The following is a 10,365-nucleotide window of genomic DNA, read 5'->3' as shown; positions in this document are numbered from 1 at the left end:
TGAGTGCCGAGTTTTTTGCTATTATTCATGGTATTGGAACCTACTCTGGCACCTCTCCAATGGCTGTGCACCCGTCTGTTCTGATATAACAACAAATAATAAGCATCACAATAATAACCTACAATGCAGCGAGGAGCCCTGATGTGAATACACTTAACAGCTACAAAAATTATAAAACTTTCACCGAAGGGCATTAATGAAAGGGTTAAAGTATTATTATTTATATAGCAGCATTAATTCCATGGTGCTGTACATGAGAAAGGGGTTACATACAGGGTTATAGATATCATTTACAGTAAACAAATTTACAATGACAGACTGGTACAGAGGGGAGAGGACCCTGTCCTTGTGGGCTTACATTCTATGGCATAATAGGGAAGAGACAGAAGGTCGTGGGTGCGGCAGCTCGGGTGGTTGGTGAGGCGGCAGCTCTGGTCGTGGGTGCGGCAGCTCGGGTGGTTGGTGAGGCGGCAGCTCTGGTCGTGGGTGCGGCAGCTCGGGTGGTTGATGAGGCGGCAGAATGGTTATTGCAGGCTGTAGGCTTTCCTGAAGAGATGGGTTTTCGGGTTCCGTCTAAAGGATCTGAGCGTGGTGGATAATCGGACGTGTTGAGGCATGGAATTCCAGAGGATGGGGATATTCGGGAGAAATCTTGGAGGCGGTTGTGTGAGGAACGAATAAGTGTGGAGGAGAGTAGGAGGTCTTGGGAGGATCGAAGATTACGTGAGTGAAGAGGGGGGTGTTAAATGACTTTGGGCCACTGCTATCACACTGCAGACATATAGAACAGGGAGCCGCACATCAAATTTAGGACCCTCCAGCCTGGCCCAAATGGGTTCTGGGCATCAGAACTGGCATCAAAGTGGGCAAACAGACAATTTTTACAGATTTGAATAAGTAACTGATGTTTTTAATGTGTTAATTGACTTTGGACCACTGATCTCACACTAACAAACAAAACACAGATAGTGATGCCCTGCATCAAACCCAGGTCTGTGAAAATGGGGTGTTTGCCCACTTTGATGCCCAGAACCCATTTGGGCCGGGTTGTAGTGACCTGGTTTTGATGCAGGGCTCCCTGGTCTATATCTACTTTATAATTGTCTAAGGGGTACTTCCGTCTGTCCTTCTGTCTGTCTGTCACGGATATTCATTGGTCGTGGCCTCTGTCTATCATGGAAATCCAAGTCGCTGATTGGTCGCTAAAAAACAGCCACGACAAATCAGCGACTGGCACAGTCCGGAAGAAAATGGCAGCTCCTTACTCCCCGCAGTCAGTGGCCGCCGCCCGCTCCATACTCCCCGCAGTGTCCCCAGTACCCGCTCCATACTCCCCGCAGTGTCCCCGGCGCTCCGCTATATACTTCCCGCAGTGTCCCTGGCGCTCCACTCCATACTCCCCGCAGTCAGTGTCCCCGGCGCTCCGCTCCAGGCTCCCCACAGTCACTGTCCCTGGCGCCCACTCCATACTCCCCTCCAGTCACCGCTAACACAGGGTTAATGCCGGCGGTAACGGACCATGTTATGCCGCGGTAACGCACTCCGTTAACGCCGCTATTAACCCTGTGTGTCCCCAATCTTTTACTATTGATGCTGCCTATGCGGCATCAATAGTAAAAAAAAATGTTAAAAAAACAAAAAACCTGCTATACTCGCCTCCGTTGTCCGCTGAGGCGCTCGCGCCTGCCGCCATCTTCCTTTCCCAGCGATGCTTTGCGAAATTACCCAGAAGACCTAACGGTCTCGCGAGTCATCTGGGTAATTTCGCAAAGCATCCTGGGAACGGAAGATGGCGGCAGCTGCACGCCCATCGGCACAGCGCCCTTGGATCCCAGGAGGCAGAGAGACAGGACGCTGAGGAGCAGCGACCAGAATGGTGAGTATGTTAAACTACAAGGGGCCCTTGGATCGTTAAGTGAGTATGTTTATTTTTTAACCTGTGACATACGTGGCTGGGAAATATACTACGTCACTGGGCAATATACTACGTGGCTCTGTGCTGTATACTACGTCACTGGGCAATATACTACGTGGCTCTGTGCTGTATACTACGTCACTGGGCAATATACTAGGTGGCTGTGCAATATACTACGTGGCTGTGCAATATACTACGTGGCTGGGCAATATACTACGTGGCTGTGCAATATACTACGTGGCTGGGCAATATACTACGTGACTGGGCAATATACTACGTGGCTGTGCAATATACTACGTGGCTGGGCAATATACTACGTGGCTGGGCAATATACTACGTGACTGGGCAATATACTACGTGCCTGGGCAATATACTACGTCACTGGGCAATATACTACGTGGACATGCATATTCTAGAATACCCGATGCGTTACAATCGGGCCACCATCTAGTGTTCTATATGTCTGCAGTGTGAGATCAGTGGCCAAGTCATGTAACCCTTTCATTAACACCCTTCGGTGCCCATTTTTGTGCCAGTTTGATCATTTTTGTAGCTGTTAAGTGTATTCACATCAGGGCATCCCGCTGCATTGTAGGTTCTTATTGAGATGCCGGTCTCCTAACCGCCCTCGGCTCCGTGAACCCATCCTCCCCGGCTGTACGGTCCACAGACACGCCGGTCCCTCTCATCTCCCGCCGTCAGCTCCGTGTGCTGTGCACCCACCCACCACACCTACAAGTGAAAAAGCACAGTGCACATCCCACCTCACTAGCTGTGCTCACACTACAGGAACCAACACCCTGCAATACTGTTTTCAACCACGAGGTGGCAGTACAGAGTGTACCGGCCATCTCTAAGCAAGCTAAGGATTTGGAATATTCTCGCGAGATTTCCGCCCTCTTTCTTTTCTCCACCGGAGTGAACAAGCAGCACATACGGGTAACGGGACTCCCGGTCTCTGCCCCGGGCGGATTGTTATCAGTATTGGGAGACCGGTGTGTTGCTGAAACCAAGCGGTGAGTGAGAACCTAACCCTGCTAGCTCCAAGTATGACCCTAATACCGCCCCGGTGTCGCCGATCTGGGACACTGTCCGCCTTCCGCGCATGGGTGCTGGGTGCGGGGGTCCCTGAGGGGGTTAGTGAGCGGCGGTGGACGCGGCTCCGCATTACATGGCATGTATGGGAAGTGTGAGCAGCCGGGGGTTTCTGGTCCACGGCGGCGCCGTCCCCTCGCCTCCTCTAGGCCTGAGGTCACACAACACTTCCTCAGTTTAGAGCCGCATGGAGCATTTTCTTTGTCTTTTTGTGCAGGCGAATTATATGCCATAGTCACCCAGGTGGGCGCACGACTAATGAAAGGTGCAGATGGCGCACATTTGTCTTCGCCGTGGAAAAAAAAAGATGCTTGTGCTGCGGTGAAGTGCTAATATAGAGAGGGAGAGCGGCGAGGCGCTAATATATAGAGGGAGAGTGCTAATATAGAGAGGGAGAGCGGCGAGGCGCTAATATATAGAGGGAGAGTGCTAATATAGAGAGGCGAGGCGCTAATATAGAGAGGGAGAGCGGCGAGGCGCTAATATATAGAGGGAGAGTGCTAATATAGAGAGGGAGAGCGGCGAGGCGCTAATATATAGAGGGAGAGTGCTAATATAGAGCGGCGAGGCGCTAATATATAGAGAGGCGAGGCGCTAATATAGAGAGGCGAGGCGCTAATATAGAGAGGCGAGGCGCTAATATAGAGAGGGAGAGCGGCGAGGCGCTAATATATAGAGGGAGAGTGCTAATATAGAGCGGCGAGGCGCTAATATATAGAGAGGCGAGGCGCTAATATAGAGAGGCGAGGCGCTAATATAGAGAGGCGAGGCGCTAATATAGAGAGGGAGAGCGGCGAGGCGCTAATATATAGAGAGGGAGAGTGCTAATATAGAGAGGCGAGGCGCTAATATAGAGAGGGAGAGCGGCGAGGCGCTAATATATAGAGAGGGAGAGTGCTAATATAGAGAGGCGAGGCGCTAATATAGAGAGGGAGAGCGGCGAGGCGCTAATATAGAGAGGGAGAGCGCTAATATAGAGCGGCGAGGCGCTAATATAGAGAGGGAGAGCGGCGAGGCGCTAATATAGAGAGGGAGAGCGGCGAGGCGCTAATATAGAGAGGGAGAGCGCTAATATAGAGAGGGAGAGCGGCGAGGCGCTAATATATAGAGGGAGAGTGCTAATATAGAGAGGCGAGGCGCTAATATAGAGAGGGAGAGCGGCGAGGCGCTAATATAGAGAGGGAGAGTGCTAATATAGAGCGGCGAGGCGCTAATATATAGAGGGAGAGTGCTAATATAGAGAGGCGAGGCGCTAATATAGAGAGGCGAGGCGCTAATATAGAGAGGCGAGGCGCTAATATAGAGAGGGAGAGCGGCGAGGCGCTAATATATAGAGAGGGAGAGTGCTAATATAGAGAGGCGAGGCGCTAATATAGAGAGGGAGAGCGGCGAGGCGCTAATATATAGAGAGGGAGAGTGCTAATATAGAGAGGCGAGGCGCTAATATAGAGAGGGAGAGCGGCGAGGCGCTAATATAGAGAGGGAGAGCGCTAATATAGAGCGGCGAGGCGCTAATATAGAGAGGGAGAGCGGCGAGGCGCTAATATAGAGAGGGAGAGCGGCGAGGCGCTAATATAGAGAGGGAGAGCGCTAATATAGAGAGGGAGAGCGGCGAGGCGCTAATATATAGAGGGAGAGTGCTAATATAGAGAGGCGAGGCGCTAATATAGAGAGGGAGAGCGGCGAGGCGCTAATATATAGAGAGGGAGAGTGCTAATATAGAGAGGCGAGGCGCTAATATAGAGAGGGAGAGCGGCGAGGCGCTAATATAGAGAGGGAGAGCGGCGAGGCGCTAATATATAGAGGGAGAGTGCTAATATAGAGAGGGAGAGCGGCGAGGCGCTAATATATAGAGGGAGAGTGCTAATATAGAGCGGCGAGGCGCTAATATATAGAGGGAGAGTGCTAATATAGAGAGGCGAGGCGCTAATATAGAGAGGGAGAGCGGCGAGGTGCTAATATAGAGAGGCGAGGCGCTAATATAGAGAGGGAGAGCGGCGAGGCGCTAATATATAGAGAGGGAGAGTGCTAATATAGAGAGGCGAGGCGCTAATATAGAGAGGGAGAGCGGCGAGGCGCTAATATAGAGAGGGAGAGCGCTAATATAGAGCGGCGAGGCGCTAATATAGAGAGGGAGAGCGGCGAGGCGCTAATATAGAGAGGGAGAGCGGCGAGGCGCTAATATATAGAGAGGGAGAGCGCTAATATAGAGAGGCGAGGCGCTAATATAGAGAGGGAGAGCGGCGAGGCGCTAATATAGAGAGGGAGAGCGCTAATATAGAGAGGGAGAGCGGCGAGGCGCTAATATATAGAGGGAGAGTGCTAATATAGAGAGGCGAGGCGCTAATATAGAGAGGGAGAGCGGCGAGGCGCTAATATATAGAGAGGGAGAGTGCTAATATAGAGAGGCGAGGCGCTAATATAGAGAGGGAGAGCGGCGAGGCGCTAATATAGAGAGGGAGAGCGGCGAGGCGCTAATATAGAGAGGGAGAGAGGGAGAGCGCTAATATAGAGGGAGAGCGCTAATATAGAGAGGCGAGGCGCTAATATAGAGAGGGAGAGCGCTAATATAGAGAGGGAGAGCGGCGAGGCGCTAATATATAGAGAGGGAGAGCGCTAATATAGAGAGGCGAGGCGCTAATATAGAGAGGGAGAGCGGTGAGGCGCTAATATAGAGAGGGAGAGCGCTAATATAGAGAGGGAGAGCGCTAATATAGAGAGGGAGAGCGCTAATATAGAGAGGGAGAGCGCTAATATAGAGAGGGAGAGCGCTAATATATAGAGGGAGAGCGCTAATATATAGAGAGGGAGAGCGCTAATATATAGAGAGGGAGAGCGCTAATATATAGAGAGGGAGAGCGCTAATATATAGAGAGGGAGAGCGCTAATATATAGAGAGGCGAGGCGCTAATATAGAGAGGGAGAGCGCTAATATAGAGAGGGAGAGCGGTGAGGCGCTAATATAGAGAGGGAGAGCGCTAATATAGAGAGGGAGAGCGCTAATATAGAGAGGGAGAGCGGCGAGGCGCTAATATATATAGAGAGAGAGTGCTAATATAGAGAGGTGAGGCGCTAATATAGAGAGGGAGAGCGGTGAGGCGCTAATATAGAGAGGGAGAGCGCTAATATAGAGAGGGAGAGCGCTAATATAGAGAGGGAGAGCGCTAATATAGAGAGGGAGAGCGCTAATATAGAGAGGGAGAGCGCTAATATAGAGAGGGAGAGCGCTAATATATAGAGGGAGAGCGCTAATATATAGAGAGGGAGAGCGCTAATATATAGAGAGGGAGAGCGCTAATATATAGAGAGGGAGAGCGCTAATATATAGAGAGGGAGAGCGCTAATATATAGAGAGGCGAGGCGCTAATATAGAGAGGGAGAGCGCTAATATAGAGAGGGAGAGCGGTGAGGCGCTAATATAGAGAGGGAGAGCGCTAATATAGAGAGGGAGAGCGCTAATATAGAGAGGGAGAGCGGCGAGGCGCTAATATATAGAGAGAGAGAGTGCTAATATAGAGAGGTGAGGCGCTAATATAGAGAGGGAGAGCGGTGAGGCGCTAATATAGAGAGGGAGAGCGCTAATATAGAGAGGGAGAGCGGCGAGGCGCTAATATATAGAGAGGGAGAGTGCTAATAGGTGCATACTAAAACCCTATGTGGCAAATTTACCTATGCCTATGGTAGATATTTTAGTCGTATTCATCTCTGCCTATTTTAGATTTTTTTTTACCGTTTCATTTTCTTAATTTAGTTTTCCTTTCCACTTCACTCCATTTGAAGCAGAGTAACCAATTTATTTACATATGTATTTATTTGACATAAAGTTGCAATACATGAATGTAGGGGTCAAATTTTTTGGAAACGGAATAACGGTTTTGAGCTCCGTTTTTTTTATTGGAATATGTTCATATTAGTACAACAACGTTATCTTCCAAGTTTCATTAGGTTCTTTTTAGGGATTCAGTCGTTATGCGCCATTTTCTGCCATACCTATGCCTAGTGTGTTATCATAGTTGGAAACGGAATAACGGTTTTGAGCTCCGTTTTTTTTATTGGAATTAGTTCATATTAGTACAACAACGTTATCTTCCAAGTTTCATTAGGATCTTTTTAGGGATTCAGTCGTTATGCGCCATTTTCTGCCATACCTATGCCTACAGTGTTATCATGGTTGGAGACGGAAAAACGGTTTTGAGCTCCGTTTTTTTTATTGGAATTAGTTCATATTAGTACAACAACGTTATCTTCCAAGTTTCATTACGATCTTTTTAGGGATTCAGTCTTTATGCGCCATTTTCTGCCATACCTATGCCTATGGTAGTTTTTTTTCTAAAGTTGAATTTTTTTAATCTTTTTTTCCTTTCCACTTCACTCTATTTAAAAATAAATTAGCGGAGGTTAAACTTTAATTGCGTTTTCAACAAGGCAAACCCATACATTTCTATATAGTAACTTAAAATTTGAAATAAACACTGAATCCCTAAGAAGATCTTGATGAAACTTTGAAAATAAGTTTGTCATTAATATGAACTTTTTCCAGCAAGAAAAACAGAGCTTAAAAATGTAATTCTGTTTTCAACAATGTTAATTCATACATTCCTATATAATAACTTTGAATTTCAAATAAACAGTGAATCCCTAAGTATATCTTTATCGAAAATGTTTGCCTTAAGGTACCTTCACACATAACGATATCGTTGCAACGTCACGCTTTTTGTGACGTAACAACGATCCCGCTAACGATCTCGTTATGTGTGACAGCGACCAACGATCAGGCCTCTGCTGGGAGATCGTTGGTCGTTGGGGAATGATCAGGACCTTTTTTGGTCGCTGATCACCCGCTGTCATCGCTGGATCGGCGTGAGTGACGCCGATCTAGCGATGTGTTCACCTGTAACCAGGGTAAATATCGGGTTACTAAGCGCAGGGCTGCTATGGGGGCCAGAAAAATACGGATTACACACGGACCAGCAGTGTGACTTGCGAGAAATACTCAGCGGTGTTCTATAGAAAAGCCGGCAATTCAGTGCGGTGTACAGTAAAATCACAGTGACAGGTTAGAATAGAATAGCTATGATAAATGTCTACACATAGTATGTGTGTGTATATGTATATATATATATATATATATATATATATATATATATATATATATATATTAATAGATATAGATATATACACACACACACACACACACACACACACACACACACACTAGATGGTGGCCCGATTCTAACGCATCGGGTATTCTAGAATATGCATGTCCACGTAGTATATTGCCCAGCCACGTAGTATATTGCCCAGCCACGTAGTATATTGCCCAGCCACGTAGTATATTGCCCAGCCAGGTTTGTCACATTTTAAAAAATAAAAATATACTCACCTTTCTGAGGGCCCCTTGTAGTCCACGGCAGCTTCCGGTCCCAGGGTTGGTATGAGCGCAGGACCTGTGATGACGTTGCGGTCACAGGCAATATACTACGTGGGCTGGGCAATATAGTACGTGGCTGGGCAATATAGTACGTGGGCTGGGCAATATAGTACGTGGGCTGGGCAATATAGTACGTGGGCTGGGCAATATACTACGTGGCTGGGCAATATACTACGTGGCTGGGCAATATACTACGTGGCTGGGCAATATACTACGTGGCTGGGCAATATACTACGTGGCTGGGCAATATACTACGTGGCTGGGCAATATACTACGTGGCTGGGCAATATACTACGTGGCTGGGCAATATACTACGTGGGCTGGGCAATATACTACGCGGCTGGGCAGTATACTACGTGGGCTGGGCAATATACTACGTGGACATGCATATTCTAGAATACCTGATGCGTTAGAATCGGGCCACCATCTAGTATATCTACATCTATATATATCTATTCTATGTGTACACATTTATTCTACCTATTCTACTGTAAGCTGTCAGTGTGATTTTACTGTACACCGCACTGAATTTCCGGCTTTTCTCTCTAACACCGCTGCGTATTTCTCGCAAGTCACACTGTTGGTCCGTGTGTAATCCGTATTTTTCTGGCCCCCATAGACTTTCATTGGCGTATTTTTTGCGCAATACGGTGACAAACGCAGCATGCTGCGATTTTCTATGGCCGTAGAAGACCGTATAATACGGATCAGTAAAATACGGCTGATAGGAGCTTGGCCATAGAGAAGCATTGTACCGTATGCAATCCGTATTTTATGAACCGCTCATACGTCCGTAAAACTCGCTAGTGTGAGGTCGGCCTAAGGCAAAAATTTTCGATAAAGATATACTTAGGGATTCAGTGTTTATTTCAAATGTAAAGTTACTATATAGAAATGTATGGGTTTGCCTTGTTGAAAACGCAATTAAAGTTTAACCTCCGCTAATTTATTTTTAAATAGAGTGAAGTGGAAAGGAAAAATAGATTAAAAACATTCAACTTTAGAAAAAAAACTACCATAGACATAGGTATGGCAGAATATGGCGCATAAAGACTGAATCCCTAAAAAGCTCCTAATGAAACTTGGAAGATAACGTTGTTGTACTAATATGAACTAATTCCAATAAAAAAAACGGAGCTCAAAACCGTTTTTCCGTTTTCAACCATGATAACACTGTACGCATAGGTATGGCAGAAAATGGCGCATAACTACTGAATCCCTAAAAAGATCATAATGGAACTTGGAAGATAACGTTGTTGTACTAATATGAACTAATTCCAATAAAAAAAAACGGAGCTTAAAACCGTTTTTCCGTTTCCAACCATGATAACACTGTAGGCATAGGTATGGTAGAAAATGGCGCATAAAGACTGAATCCCTAAAAAGATCTTAATGAAACTTGGAAGATAACGTCGTTGTACTAATATGAACATATTCCAATAAAAAAAACGGAGCTCAAAACCGTTTTTCCGTTTCCAACCATGATAACACACTAGGCATAGGTATGGCAGAAAATGGCGCATAACGACTGAATCCCTAAAAAGATCCTAATGAAACTTGGAAGATAACGTTGTTGTACTAATATGAACATATTCCAATAAAAAAAACGGAGCTCAAAACCGTTTTTCCGTTTCCAACCATGATAACACTGTAGGCATAGGTATGGCAGAAAATGGCGCATAACGACTGAATCCCTAAAAAGATCCTAATGAAACTTGGAAGATAACGTTGTTGTACTAATATGAACATATTCCAATAAAAAAAACGGAGCTTAAAACCGATTTTCCGTTTCCAACCATGATAACACTGTAGGCATAGGTATGGCAGAATATGGCGCTTACAGACTGAATCCCTAAAAAGATCTTAATGAAACTTGGAAGATAACGTTGTTGTACTAATATGAACTAATTCCAATAAAAAAAAC

The 10,365-nt window shown here is 46.4% G+C and overlaps 1 protein-coding gene across 2 annotated transcripts in view; it reads left to right on the top strand.

Moving 5' to 3' along the window:
- The first annotated feature begins 2,745 nt into the window (after positions 1–2,745).
- Positions 2,746–10,365, top strand: part of NCOA4 (nuclear receptor coactivator 4) — a 78,317-nt gene continuing 70,697 nt past the window's right edge. The window contains exon 1 of one of the 2 annotated variants that reach the window (XM_069753153.1): positions 2,746–2,931. The gene's annotated coding sequence lies outside the window, so the exon portion shown is untranslated. The remainder of the gene's footprint in view (positions 2,932–10,365) is intronic. The other variant, XM_069753156.1, reaches the window with a different exon arrangement.

Source organism: Ranitomeya imitator, chromosome 2, assembly GCF_032444005.1.
Source record: "Ranitomeya imitator isolate aRanImi1 chromosome 2, aRanImi1.pri, whole genome shotgun sequence".
Taxonomy (NCBI): Eukaryota; Metazoa; Chordata; class Amphibia; order Anura; family Dendrobatidae; genus Ranitomeya; species Ranitomeya imitator.
Note: the sequence above shows the minus strand (reverse complement) of the source record. Positions and strands in the feature narration are given on the sequence as shown.